Below are 19,106 nucleotides of genomic sequence, written 5' to 3' on the forward strand. Positions count from 1 at the left end.
TGTTATGTATCTCTCCAAGTTCTGCCATGCTGAGTAAATCTTCGCAACAGCTGAACACTGACCAATCAAAACCACACAGCAAAGAACCAACGAAACCAATCAGAACCATGATCAGACCGCAGCTGCAAGACCCAGAGTGCACCAAGTAAAGAAGTCCAACATCAGCCAATAAACGCCACCCCTCCACCATTTCCTTTCTCTGATCTGATGTGCGACATGCTGGCATTTGACTTCACAGGCAAAATCTTCTGATAACTGGAACCAAACATGAAGACTCTATCAGCTAAATTGGAAAAAAACAGCGTTGGCCTGTAAATATGGTCTGGTTGTAGTAGAGCACTGCACACAATGGCAGAAAAGGTCACGTAAGTTCTCTCTCCATGGGCCACTCTTGCGTCGCCTGCCCTTTCCAAGCCAATTAAAGTCCTTTATCAGTTCTTTGTCCCTCAAGCAACGCATCATAGAGCAATCACTCGGCATAATTTAAAATCACAATGATGAACGGCAGCTGTAATGCATTTTATGATGTCATCACCTCTTTACAATGTCATCAGAAATTAATTTTATTAAAACGACTATACAGATTATTAAGCCATTTCATGTGCCAGTAACTTAACAACATAACCATGGCGACGGTGGCGGATACAAAGTGTTGATACGGGTCTACATTCTGAAGGAAATTAATTTTCTCAATTCCATTTATCATTACAGCAGGGTCACAAAACAGGCATCTGCACTTCCAGGTTCTTCAAGCAAGAAGCTTTCAGCAGCACTGCATTTCTAATGATCTCTTGAGCATGAAATAATGCAATAAAGTTCATTGATTTAATTAAAGCTTTTTTTAAAGTGATTTCCATGGTTTAAAGTGAAGCTATATGCAGTATATACACTGTAAAATCCATCAGTTGCTCTAACTAACACATTTTAGTTAACTTTACTTAAAGCCTTAACTTAATTGTAAAAATCTAGTAATCTGTACGATTCACATACTATGCCTTGTTTACTCAGAAAACTCAAGTTAAGATTAATCGATTGGTTTTGTCAAGCAAAAAAAAAGAAAAAAAGTTTGAGGCAGGCCAATTCTTAGAGTTTTCACTCATTTCCTCCACTTCTGCAGTTATCTTTAGTTGCATCCACTTATTTCCCACAGTCATCTTGAATGTTGAATTGTCAATACAACTGAACAATTTGAGAACATCACATAGGCTTCATAAATTGATGTTGATTTTCCTAAAATGTTTTTGTTTGAACTCACCATAATTGTGATCAGTGTTCCCTTTGGTTGGGCACCTTCATTTACATTCATTTGGTTGGGCACCTTCATTTATATTATATTATATTATATTATATTATAGCTTTTAAAAGGTGACTTAACTTCTAACTAAATCAATAAGTAGTCTATTTTTCCTGTTGGATAATGATTATTGCCAACACTTTGTGACACCTTGTGAAATTATTAATTGGGTTGATATTATTCCTTTATATTTGTGACAATATCTTGCTTAAGTCACACACAGACTTCAACATTCAGCATGCAAAACACAATGATGACAATTAATTGTATTATTTAATACAATTTGTATTGTATTATTATTATTAAGTAAATTATCAAGTACTCTCTACAGTTCTTTTTAGTTCTTTTTCCACTTTACTTTTTTTTTTTTTTTTTTTTTTTTTTTTTAAGGCAATTCGGTTGCATGCTTTAAGTCTAACTAATTAGATTTTACAGTGTAGGCTATTAACAAAAACTGTTTAAATTTTATTCAGTATCTGAATTAATTTTGTCTGACATAACAGGTCCCAATAATCGCAAAACTTGACGAATGTCCCACAAAAATAAATAATTAAATGTAAAAAAAGAAAAAGAAAAAAAAAAGCAACATGTCTTTGTTGCTCAAATATAGCAGTATTTTCTTTTCACCAAGTGTAAATAGTTGTTAGATGCTATTTATGCTTAGTGCAAATAGTGGCAGATTCAAATATTTTCTTAATTTTTATTTAAAATAAATGCCTCTCTGAGCTGATATGCAATGGAAAAAGGGAGAAGAATGAGTGTGAACTCAGGTTGGTTGCGTTGGCACCGCCCATGTTACTCTCCACACCACTAATTATGTTATAAGCAGGGTTTCTTTTGTAATTTTGTCTGGCTCAATCAGACAATGGTGGGCAGAGTTAGTGTAAATAGCCTCTGCCAACAAGCCGGGCTATTTGCACTCGGTGTAAATAGACACTCCATTATTTCGTTAAATATTTTAATAATTTGTGTCGTAATTTAAACCATTACTCCGCAATTAATTCATGTACCTCCTTGTAAATGCAAAAAATATTGAACTCTGGTGGGTGAGAACTATGCTGTTTTTTTTAATGGTCCTAGTGATTGATAACAGATATTGGTACATAGGTAGCACAGTCTAGACAGGAAATGGTGTTGTCCGAGGCCCTGACTGATGCCTGTTTACCACCAGACAACAAATATTTGCTCTGCCTTGAGTCCAGGTTTAGTGGAAATATTTCCAGCCACAGCATCTCTTCTTCCAAAAAGAAAACACTGTGGTTCACATTGCAGGCGACATACACCTCGCCTATGTGCCACATTCAGAAAATATTCTATTTTTTTGCATCATGCCCAAGGTACAGTTTGTGTCAAATGAGTGTCACTCACTAAAATGTTAAATCTCAAGGGAAGCATTCCTGGGGAAAACTGCCACTAGTTGGGAATTGTAGAAAGTTCTACTTGAATGTGTATAGGCAATGCAAAGTGTATTGGCCTTATAGGATCTTAGCAAGGCTCAATAAAGGGCCCAGGCCAGTTTCTGAGTGTTTAAGGTCACTTTACAGAAATTGTACTTGGGCCAGTGTTACAGTGTAACAGTATCTTACATTTCACTCATGTATGCGCTTTATGCTTCAGAAACAAACACAAACAATCTCCATTAGAATGGGTAATGCCAGTAAATTGGTAATATCTAACACTGTATACCAACTCTTTTAAGCAAAAATGTGTTTATTTTTAAATCCAGTGAATTGATATATATGGACCACAAAACCAGTCATAAGGGTAAATTTTTTTTAAAAAAATTGAGATTTATACATCTGAAAGCTGAATAAATGAGCCATTGAGGTATGGTTTGTTAGGATATGGCAATATTTGGCCGAGATACAACTATTTGACAATCTGGAATCTGAGGATGCAAAAAATCAAAATATTGAGAAAATCACCTTTAAAGTTGTTCAAATGAAGTCCTTAGCAATGCATATCCACTCACAAAAATAAATTTGATACATTTACAGTAGGAAATTTACAAAATATCTTCATGGAACATGATATCCTAATTATCCTATTACTTAATATCCTAATGATTTTTGGCATAAAAGAAAAATCAATCATTTTGACCCATTCGATGTATTGTTGGCTATTGCTACAAACATACCTGACTGGTTTTGTGGTCCAGGGTCACAAACTAGTGGTGGTGGTGTCAAAAAAAAAAAAAAAAGGTAATTACATTGTGATGAATGGCAAGGATTCTGGGGTAACTTGAATACAAAAGACAAACATCCACAAATGACCAGCTGGCTGCATGCGGGGCTGATTTAAAATAGCCAAGATATGCAAATTAAGAGAGAACAAATGAAATATAGTAATGGGTTTGCTTTTTGTACTTTCTGGGTCTCTCTCTCTCTCTCTTTCTCTCTCTCTGCAGAACCATAATGTAGAGGATTGGTTTTGATTTACCCATCAAAACCAATTTGCTCATTAAGCTTATTTGAGTCTGTTAAAAGGTACAATCTGTAATTACCAAACCAGCATTGTGGTAATTGGTCTGCTCAATATACAAATCAGCTATTAACTGATATTTGTAAACAATGGAAGGGGTCAGTATGATATGGTATCACTTTTATGTATAAATGTAAATTGAATGAAAGCATCTATTGTACTATTTTGAATGAAACACCATAAATAGTATGCCATACATAATCAGTAGACCTAAAATTACATAAAATTAGTTTTTTTTTCCCCAACAAATGTACATTTGCATTCATGCCAGATGCTACTGCGTTTATTACATTCGGGGGTCAGTATTTCAGTAAAAGCCTCTTTACAAATCCTGTTTACATACTCATAATCCATGCTGAAATGTGACACACTCTTACACAGACTAAAACCATCAGAGATCTCATTAAAAAATAAACTTCAGCCCTTCTAACATCTTTTGAAAGATGTCCTCTTTCTGAACACAAAGCATCGCTGATGTGTAAATGTGGACAGTCATGTCTGATATCACAAAGTTCAGTTTCAAAAAATGGTCAGAATTTAGCTAGAGTGTTTTCATAGCTCAATAAACTCTTTCAAAGATCAGGGCAAAGTAGATTTTTTTATTATATGACCCATTAAAAAAATCTCTTGAAAACTAATGATATTCAATAGTGATTCATAAGAGTCTATAAAAAGCCCAAAAAAACATCTTTTAAGTGTCCACTGAAAAGGAGTCTTCACACCTTTCAACTGTCACTTTAAGTACACATTCACACCACATTTACACTAATTCACTCCGTGAATAATCCAAAAATAACATCACACTCTTCATATAAACTAATCTAATACCTCTAAAGAACCATGTTCGGTCAACTCACCTCTAACCTTCAACTCCAAAGAACTGTGAATCTAAAATAACACATGTAAAACAGTCATGCCAGCAGTGATCTCGGCCTTAAATGTATACGGCAGTTCATTTGTTCACCAACTGTCGGAGTGAGCGCCGCTGTAAACGTGTGAAGCCTTTAATAAGAACTCCTGTGCTGTGAAACAGATGTCTCAGAATTTCAGATTTAATTTGCTTTTCATCGTTTATCTCATTTACAGTCTCTTGCCTCAGTGAAAAGGCCTGCAAGAGGTCACAAAGTGTCAAACTCATCGAGTCAAACAAACCTCTATAACCTAACCTGTAATTGACACCGCAGTACTTGTTTCAGTAACACTGAAAGACAGTAACAGTTTGAGGTTAACGCAAAGTTTTCTTTTTCTTTCATTCTCTCTTTAGCTCAAAGTTTCTCACACATACATGATAAAAGAAGAAAATTGCACAAGAAAAAGAAGACATCTTAAAGAAAAGCAACTATAAAAAAACTGGACTATCTGCTCTCCTTACACACGCAGACAGGAACCAATACGTTTTATCTAGTTTCTTGTCCAGATATGTCTAATCAATATCCAGGGTCTCTCAAATGTTCCTTGAAAGGAATAAGGACTTATTTTCCATCGATTCAATGCCCCATGTTAACCCTAAAATGGTCTAAACCTTACCTTTGAATGTATATATGGTAATGGACGCTTCAAACAAGGGCTTGTTGCGAAAATGATCGTGATTGTTAGCTACCACTCTGGTAATTGCCACTTGCACAATATGCACTTTGCAAGGAAAGTGCATGTTGTGAATGTAGATGTAGACATAAATGATTCCTTTTCTTATGGTTGTCATTAGCAGCCCAACTTTTCTTTAGAATAACTTTAAAAAACGAGACAGGGTAACAATACAGGGTCATTTACCTAACAGAGAAGATCACAGGCTGCCCTCTAAAGGCACTACAAATGAAAGACCAGCTTTGTGGTACTGGGGGACTTAAAAGCTGCTGAAAAGTGTGTGATACACAGGGCTAATAAAGCATGACATTTCATTTAGCTTGGGTCTTTAGGTTCATATGAAACAGCCCCTGAATGGAAACATTTAATGTAGGAAGCATAGCATCTTTAGCTAGTCAATTATCTGACCTACAGAAAAAAAAAGAAAATATATTATTAAATGAATATTTTGCAATGTCCCACTTTTTCCTCCAATTATAAAAAGTAACATTTCTGAAAACTGTTACATCCAGTAAGTGACAGCACTTGAACTCTTTGAACAGCAAGAGAGAAGACAAATGGTTTTTGGTGGTGGCAGACGAACATAGTCATCCACAAACACAGTAAAAAGTACCCTACCCATGTGAACTGACAAAACTAATAATAAATCCAAAATAAACACAAAGAAACAGTTTGTAATGTTAACTTATCCTATTTATTCCTTGCCACTGTCGCCTTTTGGCTTGCTTAGTTGAGGATGCTTAATATTCGGCAATACTATTGATTTGACTGTACTGAGACAATTGGAATGAGAACTGAACTGAGCTGGACGATGACTGTTTTCTACAGAGCTGCCTTCTAACTGAATTGAACTCATCTTTACACAGTTATTGAATGAAACTGAATCAACACTGAACTGAAATCAGCTGAACAATAACACTATTTTCATTTTAGAGCTGCTGTACAGCAGAATTGAACTGTTTGCATAACTGAATCATTATTTTCCTGTTTATCCCCAACCGTAAAGCTGCTTTGAGACAATCTCTATTGTATAAAGTGCTATATAAATAAGGGTTACTTGATGTTATTAATGAATTAATGAATCACTGTCAGGACAAAACATAAAACAAATTCTTAGAACTATTTTATATTTAAAAATTCACTGAGTGACTGATTTAAAAAGTTGCACATTACATTACACATAACATAGAAAAAGTGGCAGGTCTATTATTTTGCATTTTCACTCCAAGACTTAATGCATGGATCATTTGACATCCTTGATCAGATTTTTGCCCATTGCTCTGGTTATCACCGTCAATAGATACAATCGGAAATTTGAATACGGTTGTCAATCCAGAAACTTTGCAATGTGCAGGTAACAGCATGAAAAATATATACAGAAAGCATGCAAAGATCGCTGCCATTATAATCACTGAAGCTGTCAATTACTTCAGTTCAGCGTGAGGTACACAAAGCTGCACTCTTGCGAAAACTCCAGTTATAATCAATGAAGCTGTCTATACTGTGAAATTAATCTTATTAACATCGTGTTTATACTTTGTTGGTTATAATGAAAAGGTTTGCGAGTTTACAGAACTCCTGCTGAACCAAATATCCACAGGTTTGAGCGGTGTTAAGCGGATTCTGACTAACTTAAACAACACTGCGTTCACACGTGTGTGTGTGTGTGTGTGTGTGTGTGTGTGTGTGTGTGTGTGTGTGTGTGTGTATATATATATATATATATATATATATATATATATATATATATATATATATATATATATATATATATATATATATATATATACACACATACATACATACATATATACACATACATACATACACATACATACATACATACATATATATATATATATATATATATATATATATATATATATATATACACATACATACATACATACATACATACATACATACATATACACACACACACACACACACACATATATAAATAATTTTGTTTTATTATAAAAAAAGTATCTATTTAATTTTAATTACTAATGTTTATTGTTGATATTGTTTTTAAATAAAACCACACAAATTAGGGTTTTAACGCAAAACGGCAAATCTCATAAAACAAATAGAAATGAACCTTTATTTGACCATAAACATGACAAACGTAATTTTTAAAGAGTTTCAGTCCTGATTGTGTTCCACAAAATGACAACCACACACAAAAATTTTGCATGGCAACCCTTGAACCTTTTGGAATGGATGTGAAAGGAATCAGTGTGGTTAAAAAAAAAAAATAAAAAAAAAGAGAGAGAGAGAAGAGGCGCTGTGGAAAATGAGGAAAGTCATGAAACAATTTAGATTAACATTTTAATCCCTTATCTAATTACCCAGCTTCCCCAGAGATAAAAAAGGAATTTAGCCAAACTCACACATCCAGTTTTTTCCAATGCATTTCTCAAATTCCAGCAACAAAATGCCACAGAAATGACACGTTCATCTGCAGTAATGTTTTAAAATCACAATCATTAAATGCGACTTTTGAATTTGTACCTTTTTCAGCATATTTTATATTATATCTCTCGAGTTAATGTGAGAAAACTATCACAATAATTAGCTAATTACATCTGGAGAATGTTCTTCATATTATGATTTCTTTGCGACTACACCAAACGAAAACCAGAGGGATCCTCTTGCGACTTGTCAACTTGTTCACCTGAAATCCGCATCCTCCTCCACACGCAGGCCTGGCTGAGCTTTGAGTCCGACTTCAGCAGTTTAATTAGCGTGACAAAGAAGCAAGGCAAGTACACCAGAGATTCCTTTTAAAAAGGCACATAATATAATACTTAACAAGAACAAGACAAAGGAGCACCTGAGCACCTGCTCGGGCCTAATTATAGCCAAACTATGCTAATGAAAAACAATAGAGTGCCACAATACTCTTTCTCCTGTGCTTGCACAGTGAATTAAAAAGGTTATTGAACTTTTTTATTTTTTATTTTTTTTAAGCAACTAAAATGTTAAGCATTCCACGATGTTGAACCTGACAATGCACATGAAGTTTTCTTTAACGCAAGTTAATGAACCTTCAACCTTCAAGTCATTCTGGACGCTGCAGTGGTTTTAGACATGATCTATCGAGGCTGAATTTTATGCAAGTAAAAGTTATCCGATAACATTCCTATTTATCTCAAAGACTCTTTCTCAGCAGCAATAATATCAACATATATCAACTAAAGTTTTTCTTTTTGAAGAAAAGTCTTTATTTCAGTATATAAGAGATGGAGATGGAAAACTTGGCACTCTAAAACATCTATAATGGTTCAATGATCACATCTGCTCATTAGGAAAACCATGAAAGGCATTTGACTTCAATCTTAAGATTCACGGAAGATTTCATGAACACATTTTGCAGCATGCTGCCACATTATCATCCTGGAATATGGGAGGAGCGCTTAGGAAGAGTGTTTGAACCCTAGGGTGCACTTCATGCTGTCAAATGACCTCATATTATTGGTCGTTACAGGGCCATACAGTGCAATGATTGGACCTAATGACTCCCATGAGATGGCTGCCCATATCATTAAAGGCAACTAGGCAACCTGCAATGCTTGGTTGGCAATATTGTGTTTAAAGGGATAGTTCACCCAGAAATGAAAATCCTGTCATTTACTCGTCATTCCAAACCTGTATGACTTTCTTCTATGGAACACAAAAAGAAGATATTTTGAAGAATGTTTAAACTGTTTTTGCCCATACAATGAAATTCAATGGAATCCATATTGTTTTGGAAGCCACTGACTTTCAGTATATGGGCAAAACAACATTTTTCAAAATGCATTTTACTTGTGTTCCACAGAACAAAGAAAGTCATGCATGTTTGGAACAGAACTATTTGGGTGAACTATTCCCTTAAGACATGCACACATACAACCACTAAAACAGAACACTAACCCCTGGTTTCACAGACAAGGCTTAAACTAGTCTCAGACTCATTTTCGTTTTTATGGTAAACTTTCCTCAAATTCATGATTTATTACTTTGGCTCCTCAAATCCAGCCCTGAAGGGCCACTGTCCCGCAGAGTTTAGTTCAGTACCCTACACTACCGGTTCGGCTTCTTTGGCCCTGTCCCAAATGGCACCCTAAACACTCGCGGTCTTCCTACGAGTCCACACTTTCATGACGTAATGCCGCTGTGACTGTCAGGAAGATTTCTGCTGAGGAGCTCGCACCAGTGCCGGCTCAGCAAAAGTGTGCATTGAGGGGGCATATCGACCGCAAAGGGGGCGCTCACGAGCACCCTTCTGAGACCTAACATTGACAAATGGCACACCCTACGCTCTCGTGGACTTAACAGACACACACACACGCAGCAGCCATTGTAAGTCCACAAGACCGAAAGTGTTATGAAATGTGCCATTTGGGAAAGGGCCTTTGGCTGTTTGCATGCCGAACCACCATATATTCTTCTATTGGATTGCTTCCTGGAGGGCTACAGCGCCCCACTGGTCAAATCATGTTATTGCAGGCCTTTAAAATAGGTCAATGAGATCAAAAGAATATTTGACAACAAAAATATGTTGACAAATTTTTACTGTCAATGTAATAAACGCTTCAGCTCTATTCACAATTTGAACATTTTTTGTTTCCTTTCATTTATTTTCAACATCTGGGGTGAATTATTCATTGTTGTTTTCAGTATAGCTATAAAGGCAGGAACAAACCAAGCCGACGCCGACGAACTAGTGGCGACGAAAGCAGACTGCGGGGTTGGCTCACGTCAGCAGCGTCTGGGTCCAGAGTTACCCTGATACACCAAACCGACGCTCGACAGCCGACGGCCAAGTAGCAAGTCCGTTCTGCGCCTGCGTAAGATAAAATGCCTTTCCATACCAGCAGGTGGCAGTAGCTGAACAGCCAATCAGAATGATCAGATGGCCCGACGAGCTCCGATGCCGATTCAACATGTCGAATCGGCCAAAAAAAAGCTGACGAGGACCAACTTCAGCCGACTGTGTGGAATATACTGAGAAAACACACAAACAAAAACTGCCCGACAGCCGACCGTCGGCTTGGTGTGTTCCTGCCTTAAAGGTCATGCAAAATGACATTAAAACTCACATTAAATTCTTTTAAAAATAAACCAAGCACATAATCAGTACCTGAGATTATCATTGTCATACTTTGTATGTTGTTGTTCCAGCAGCGAAGTTGCAGAAATAGAAATCGTTTCTGAAATAGAATTGCTATGTATCGTTGTTGCTGTTGGTTAGCACAAAAACTCTGATTAACATTTTTCCACAGTCAGTGGCGTAGTGGACGGGCACACAGGGCACGCACTGGACACTACGCCACTGGACACAATGTTAGACTATGCATATGAAAGCACCCATTGATTAAGCTTATTCCCCTTTACAGGTTAATAATATTAAGAAAATAAATTAAACATCAATTTTTGCTATCAGTGTGCCTGCAATTAAGGCACCAACCACTCTGCTTGAGAAAAATCACATATTTAAGTGTTAATTGTCAGACTTCTGTTATAACTGACACATTTTAATTGGCAGCACATCTAATGTGACTAACTTCTGAGATCCATTTGATATGAATGTATAATTGTATTTTAGCTACGGACAGTTAGTTGATTTAATTTCCAGAAGAATCAATATTCAATCTCATCTGTCCTAGACTGTCAAATATGCCTATTAGAGCCGTAATGTTTTCAGATGATTTGACATTAAAGCTCACACCCCTAAACATTTTAATCTGGAGACTGAGCCCTGGTGAAAGACAAAGAGAGAGAGACTGGATACTCACATGAAAGTGAAAGGCAAAACGGGACTTCAAGTGATAAGAGTAAAGCCCGTCAAGAAATGAAAGACAAAGCAGGAAATCTGATCCGAGTTTTCCTCTGAGTCAAGCAGAAAGGATCAGACTTGCACGCGTGTTTAGGATATCAGCCCTCAGCAGCTGAGGAAACTCAAGCTCCCTTCAAATGCTGTTCTGATCAATTCTATTCATTTCCCCTTGCAAACTTCCAGACGATTGCTCTGATTTCACAAGTGACAGACATATCGTGTCCTCTGACTCTGACCACGCATGAATACAAATGATGCAGAAAGCACATCTTTTATGAGTGGAGACCACCTCCGGAGCATCCTGTCCAAAGCCAGAGATCAAAGATAAACTCGGTGTGTAGTACCCCGTGAAGCTGCTTTGTTACGACGTGAATAATCACATAAAGGAAATCCACACACGTAAAAATCTCTTCTGTATGTGAACATCACGTCTCTGATGGATGGGCTCTGGGTTTAATATGATCGTATTATCTAAGTATTTTCTTTGCCATTTATTACGCACTTCCATTTTTCGTTCTCCGTTTGCCAGCACATGTGACCTCTGGCGGTACGGTGTGATTTATTTTTCACAATTATTAATATGAAGTTATTGAAGGACAAGAGTTCCTCGTGGATAATGAATTGCTAGCTCCAAAGTCGATAAATTCTGGAGATTATTGCTGACATTTCATTGGCGCATCTCTCCTGCAAACTTACGGGAGACAAAAAGTGACTTCACAAGTCGTACTTTTCAAATGCTGTACTTAAAACTAATCAAGTTGTTCAGCAGTCTTTCTCTCAACCTGTGCTTGTGGCTGGTAACCACATAAACAGGAACTATGTCAAACATAATGTCTACTTTTATTCATAAGGATGCCATTTAAAGGGAACATTCATTATTAGACTCCTTAAGAGACATTCTGGAAAGAAGCAATCTATAACTACTCAAAACGTGGACAGATTTTCAAACCACCTCAGAACAAAAGATTTTAACAGCAAATGTGGTTGCTATAGTGAATAGCAAGATAATAGCAAAATATATGTGTGTGTGAGCTTGAACATGTGTAGGTTTAATTAGCTATACTTCGGGGACAAAACTGTCCCAGAAGTGAGCTAAATCTGTCAAAATTTTCCAATGGTGACATCCTCTAAAATGTAAAACTGAGTAGGTATGGGAATCACAAGAGATTTAACAAACCTGCTTAGAGAGATTCTGATTCTTTAATGATTCATTAATAACTCTTTTAGTACATTTGAGGAAACCACGTTCTTTAACAAATTGTTTATCAACTTTATTAACAAACTATATATTTACATTGTAACATTTCGAATTGGAGAGGTTTCTGGTAAATTGGTTCATTGTGATTCAGTAATTGAATGACTTAGTTAAATTCAGTGCATCAATTCACTGGCTCAATATCATACATCTGATTAAAATTTAATCAGTAATGCTTTTGGTTTGTGTATTTTTTTAAAAAAGGTAACATTTATTTTGATGGTTTAGTTTAGACATTCTACTAACTATAAGTAACTTTGCAACTACATGTCAACTACCAGTCATTAGAGTATTAGTAGATTGTCTGATTAATATCTGCTAACATTTTTGTTTGAAGATCCCCTAACAGACATTCTATTGACTGTAAGTATCTTTCCAACGGCCTGTCAACTTATTCTACTAACCAAAACCCTAACACCTAACCTAACAGTCTATTACAATATACTAATACTCTGAATGTTAGTTGACTTATAGTTAGTAGAATCGAGAAAAAAAAAAAAAAAAAAAAAAAATACACTAACTAAAAGAAAAGTGTTACTAAAAAGAAAATTACCAAAAAAAAAAAAAACTCTCACTGGCCACTTTATTAGGTCCACTTAATAGGGCCGTCACTTGAGGAACAAAAGGTGGTGGTGATTTTGGGGGCCCCTGTGATTTTAAATAAGGGGGGACCTTCAATACAACAACTCGCAACGGGGCCCTGAATACCCTAGCTACAGCCCTGATACCTAGTACCGGGTTGGACCCTCTTTTGCAATTTCAACTGAGGGGGAAGTAGCTGTCAGAAGATGGGTACACTGTGGTCATAAAAGGATGGACATGACCAGCAACAATAACTCAGGTAGGCTGTGGTGTTTAAACAATGCTCGACTGGTACTAAGGGGCTCGAAGTGTGCCAAGAAAATATCCTCCACACCATTACCCCACCACCAGCAGCCTGAACCGTTGATACAAAGCAGGATGTATCCATGCTTTCATGTTGTTTATGCCAAATTCTGACCCTACCATCTGAATGTTGCAGCAGAAATTGAGACTCATCAGACCAGGCAACGTTTTTCCAACCTTTTATTGTCCAATTTTGGTGAGGCTGTGCGAATTGTAGCTTCAGTTTGCTGTTCTTAGCTGACAGTGGCACCTGGTGTGGTCTTCTGCAGCTGTAACCTATCTCCTTCAAGGTTTGACGTTTTGTTCATTCAGAGATGCTCTTCTGCAGACCTTGGCTGTAACGAGTGGTTATTTGAGTTGCCTTTCTACCAGCTCCAACCAGTCTGGCCATTCTCTTCTGACCTCTACCATCAACAAGGCATTTTTGCCCATAGAACTGACATTTATTGCACATTTTTGTCTTTTTCGGACCATTTTTTTGTAAACTAAAGATGGTTCTGCTTGAAAATCCCAGCAGATCAGCAGATTCTGAAATACTCAGACCAGCCCATCTGGCACAAACAAACATGCCACATTCAGTCACCTAAATCATCTTTCTTCCCCATTGTGATGCTTAGTTTAAACTTCAGCAGATCATCTTGACCATGTCTACGTACCTAAATGCATTGAGTTGTTTTGAGAATCTGTTGATTGTGATCATGTATTCATTTATATCTGTTGGAAGTAACGACAAACAATGAATTATAGAAATATAAAAAAAAGACATTACATGATTACATGGCAGAGATGCCCCTCAACACTTCTTCAGATCAGAGAGAGAGAGAGGCACATGCTGAGAGAAAATGTTGCATGGGAAATTGTACAAATGAGACAGAAATGAAGGAAAAGAAAGAGAAGTCATAAATGTCGTGATAAGCAGTGTGTGTGTGTGCGTGAGAGAGAGAGAGATCTCATTTGCTTTCTGGGGCTGATGATTCTTTGACAGGCATCAGGATGGGGTGGGACAGCATAGGCCGTTAATGACACCTTACCACAAATTGGAGAGAGAGAGGACAAGCTCTGGCCGATAACAAGGGAACAGGTCTCTGAATGTCTCTGGAATTTTCTTTATCTTCCAATATTACCTCTCTCGGTCTGTCTCATGCTTTCTTCCTCTCTCTCCATCCCTCTCTCACACATCCACTCCCTCTGGGACAAGCTTATCTCTCTGCTCAGCACAGAAAGAGACATTTCTTAGTGCTGAAACACAATTTATTTATTTTTTTCACTGCACAGCTGTCATGTCAATGATGGGTAATTTATGGCAACTGTGCAAGCTAACTCACCCAATAAGATGATTTCTCACCAAAAATAAAATAATATTAATAACAGCTTCACCCTTTTGGGATATGGGCAGCAAAGTGCGGCTGAAATGAGTGGTGGTTATGCTTTGGATTGTGAAATTAAGCCCATGCCTGAAGTGCAGAAAGTCTCTAGTCACAGTCATGTTTACTATGGTGTTTGAGGTCATGGCTGCTCTCTATAAAAGTGTTCACTCAAAATGTTTTGGATTAGGGATCAATATCACTTTGTCTGTAATATTAATGAGCCAATAACAGTGATATACTGTATATATATATCACTGTTTGTGAAATATTTTATGCACTTAATTACTATAAAATAATTCTTTAATATAAAATATAACAGGATAAACTTCTCAAATTATAAATCTACAAACCTGCAAACAGCAAATCACTAAATAAGTCCCATGCTTTGGCAAGCATGGTTGACAAACTGTTCAAAAAATGTTTCATCAACTTACTATTAAAAACTTCTCCAACTTTCCACCCTATGTTTTCCACATTTCATGCGAGTGTTGTGAAGTCTACACTGCCAGTGTGACAAAAACCAGACCTCCTGTGGCTGCGCAGGCGAACATCCAGTGTCACCGCCTGCAGCACAGTCTTCTTACTGCCATCCCGGACAGTAGGGGGCCTCGCACATACCACTTACACGCTGTCCTCTTTTCTTCCTCATCTGAATTTTGCACTACACCCCAGACGACTGCTGCTTAGCACAATTTGTTCCCTCTCGTAATACAGTGCTTAAAATAACACATGGAAGACTACTCTCAATATGTAGCAGAAAGTAACACAGAACTGCCGGTTTTCTCACAAGACAGCACAGACACAGCTTGGGAATTCAGATTCTTGCTGGCTTGTGACCAATTCAGCCATTGCAAAAAGGAATCAGCAGGAAGAGAGGGGGAAAATATTGACTTTCACTCTGTCTCTATCAATGAATGGCACTCAAAGTCTGAAAGGCAAAGGTGGATGTGTTTACTGTTAAACTTTTATCTAGACTCAAAAGCAATTTTGTACATTGCATATTCTACATTATAATAATAATAATAATAATAATAATAATAATAATAATAATAATAATAATGACGATGAAATAATTCTATTAATTAATATTTTTGTTATTAAAAGTACACTATGTAACATTTTTTTGTTCAAAATTAACAACATTTAAATAGAGTCAATACATCAATCTTTCTTCTAAAACACGTCTTTGTCTTACCCTGATTCACTATGGTAAGCCTGTTATAAAGTTTTTATTTTAAAACAGGCTGTGTGGTTTTCACAAAAAAAATCTGTACATACCTCACTCACCCGTGCGTGTCTCGTCAAAGGTTGACATTGAGCACGCTAAGGCCCAAAGTATAGTTCACTTTTTTACGCGTACGTGAGGATCAGCGTACAGTGCGTGACGTGAATTTTGTCATCAGAAGAGTACACACGTGCTGTACGGGCACCGCCGGATTTTTCTAACCGCGCGTGCTGGTCGCACATGCGCATTTTCTTTTTTCTTTTTTTTTTTTGCAGTAATCCACAAGGTGGCAATTGTGCCCTGGGGACATCGATTTACAAGGTAGTCAAAGAAAAACTGCATAAACAGAACAGACCGGAACGCATGCAAGCTACAGCGACAATGGAGGCCTAAATGGATGAGAGGTTGTACAAAGAGGTTAGAAAGTACCCTCATTTGTACAACTCTAGCAAGAAAGAATACAAAGATGTTTACATGAGTTGTAACTAGTGGTGAGAGATTGCTCAGAACTGCACATGCTGTGCATTCGTCAAATGAAGTATACTTTCCAAGTGCACATACACTAGCGTAAAAAAAAAAAAAAAAGTATACTCAGGGCTTAAATCTCCAACCTCTGGGAATCACCCGTTTTAAAGGGGTCATGAACTGCATTGTTTTATTTAGACCGTGGCATGAAAGGTTGCAGTGACAAACATTGTAGCCGATCACAGACATGTTGTTGAGCACATGAAAGCAGTGATCTCTTCATTGCAACTCAATGTCTGCACACTAACAATTGCTTTCATCATAACTAACAGTGCAAACTTAACTAAGAGATTTGTTGAATAAAACGGGAGTTTTGTCGCGAGCCCAGACCTCAGTCACTGATAAACTGTTTGATTGACAGCTCCAGCGTGCGCTGTTTGATTGACAGCTCCAGCCATTGTAAAGGGAGCGTTCTTTGATCACTTTCTATATATAATTTAATCACCATTTAAATAACAGATTATTTTCATCCTACTAAGAGAATTAATGTGAAGTTGACCCGTTTAGTCACTGGTTTGATTTACTGACACATAGACAAAGAACATCTGACTGTACATGAATCATTAATATCAGATCAGGAATTAGAATGAACACAGTTACTTACATGTTGTTGCATTACTGTCGAGTTCATATCATAAAAAAAATAAAATAAAATAAAAGGACAAGGACGTTTTCAATACTGGACTAACAATGAAGTTTTCAACTTATAGTACGATGACCTTGTAATATATATCAAAAGCTCAAGGAAAAGTTGATTTCTCAATTCATGACCCATTTAAACAAACTCTGAGATGAGTTTGCTGGCAAAAAGAGAATATGACAGAGCTTGTAATAAAACGACAATCAACATTGGCTTGGTTTTTCGGGGAGAGAAGCGACCCAGAGATAGCATTTTTATTACTCAGCAGGTGAGTAAGGTATTTTATGGAACAGATAAAATGCCATATGTAGCTCTCGAACAGAGTTATAAAGCATTATCTATTGTGAAGAGTCATTTGATTATAGTTGTTGTAGCGCTGTGCTGGAATTTTTGTTTTCAAGATAATACTGTGTCTATTAATGGGTATAGCTACTGTAATGTCAAGCTAATCAGCTTGAGATCCTTTAAATCTAAATTGGTTGTATCTCTTAAGCCTAGTAATAAACGGTTTTACATTGCTTTTTTGTTTGTTTGTTTGTTTTTTAACTGTTAGAAGGCCAAAAGTTACATAGTGTACCTTTTTATTATATAATTCTCAATATGATGTATTTTCTTCAATCAAAATTTTCTGAAACCTTTAACAAAAAAACAAAAACACTCTACAGTCTTGTGGACTTCAAGTATATGCAGCAGCCATTGCAAGCCTGCATGTACACACCAAATGTAGCATATAAACAGTGACTGTGTACGCATTTATCTTTACTCTACAGCAGGGGTGTCCAAACTCAGTTCTGGAGGGCCACTGTCCTGCAGAAGGTGAAAGAATGGGCCAAACAGGCTAGGCAAACAAAAGAATTATAGTACACTGCAGAAGAACTGGTCAACAAAGGGTCTTAACAACAACATAACACTAGGGTACTCCATTTAAATATTTGAAAAGCACTCTAAAAGAAGAGAGAAAAACCTCTGATTGTGGGTTGCCAGGGTTTGAGGTCTACGAGCACAAAAATGCAACTACCGCCTTGGCATAATCCCTAAACAGATTTGGTGGAGGGGAGCAGAGGACATGGGAAGAATACAAATAGTTTGTGTTGGCACACTGAACAAGGCTCGCCAACTGACTGACTGAGAGAAAGCTTATTTTTAAAGCACATCTGTCAAAAGTAAATGCTCTGCTTTTCTCATCGTTCAGCGTGTGTCTGCCATTTGTTAGCCTCTGAGCTAATGGCAGCCCGGTAAAAGCAAAAGCAGCGGTCGTTTTCCTTTCAAACATAGATGGGTAGATCCATCACAGAGAGAGTGAAGGTCTGAGCTCTCAGAAAGAATGGCTGGTGCTGAAATGTGCCACGGTGACAAATCTGGGTCCTTGAGGAGCCCGTGAACATATGAAGCTCCTAATGCTAGCATTGACAGCTATTTACAGTGCGCTAGCGTGACAGTGACTCCCTGGGAGTTTACCACAGATCTAATCTTCTCGAAAATATATTTCGCAATCTCTCGGAGCACGTTTAATGCCCAAATAAAGATTATCCTTGCAATGGAGCCCCTTTCTAATAAAGATATTCAGAATTATATTTGCATAAATAAACATGCATTCACACTGTACTGTCAATTCTGCCAGTAAGCAAGCCACAAAACAAACTGTAAATTGAAGGAAAAAGAGTAAAAGGAAATGGAGATAAATATTAATATAACCAAATATTAAATAACTAAATTCAGATTTGGTTTTATTTTTTAATATTAAAAAAACTATGGCTGTCAATAGAATTAAATAATTATGATTAATCTCATGATTTCTGACAAGACTAGAAAGCAGAATGTTATAATAATAATAATAATAATAATAATAATAATAATTATTATTATTATTATTATTATTATTATTATTATTTATTATTATTAATTATTATTATTATTATTATTATTATACTGCATGATACTGTACTATACAATAAATACCAATGAAATGATTTAAAAAAAAAACAATCAGAAAAAATGACTCAGATGTGTTACAGTGAATTGAGTA

General features: G+C 36.7%; 1 protein-coding gene across 5 annotated transcripts in view; it reads right to left on the bottom strand.

The window, feature by feature from the left end:
• unc5a (unc-5 netrin receptor A) overlaps positions 1 to 19,106 on the bottom strand; it is a 225,442-nt gene that overhangs the window by 113,231 nt on the left and 93,105 nt on the right. The window contains exon 1 of one of the 5 annotated variants that reach the window (XM_051860883.1): positions 11,143 to 11,385. The exons of the other annotated variants lie outside the window; for them this stretch is intronic. The gene's annotated coding sequence lies outside the window, so the exon portion shown is untranslated. Of the gene's footprint in view, positions 1 to 11,142; positions 11,386 to 19,106 lie in introns of those variants that run through there. 5 annotated transcript variants of the gene reach the window in all.

This window comes from Ctenopharyngodon idella, chromosome 14, assembly GCF_019924925.1.
Source record: "Ctenopharyngodon idella isolate HZGC_01 chromosome 14, HZGC01, whole genome shotgun sequence".
Taxonomy (NCBI): domain Eukaryota; kingdom Metazoa; phylum Chordata; class Actinopteri; order Cypriniformes; family Xenocyprididae; genus Ctenopharyngodon; species Ctenopharyngodon idella.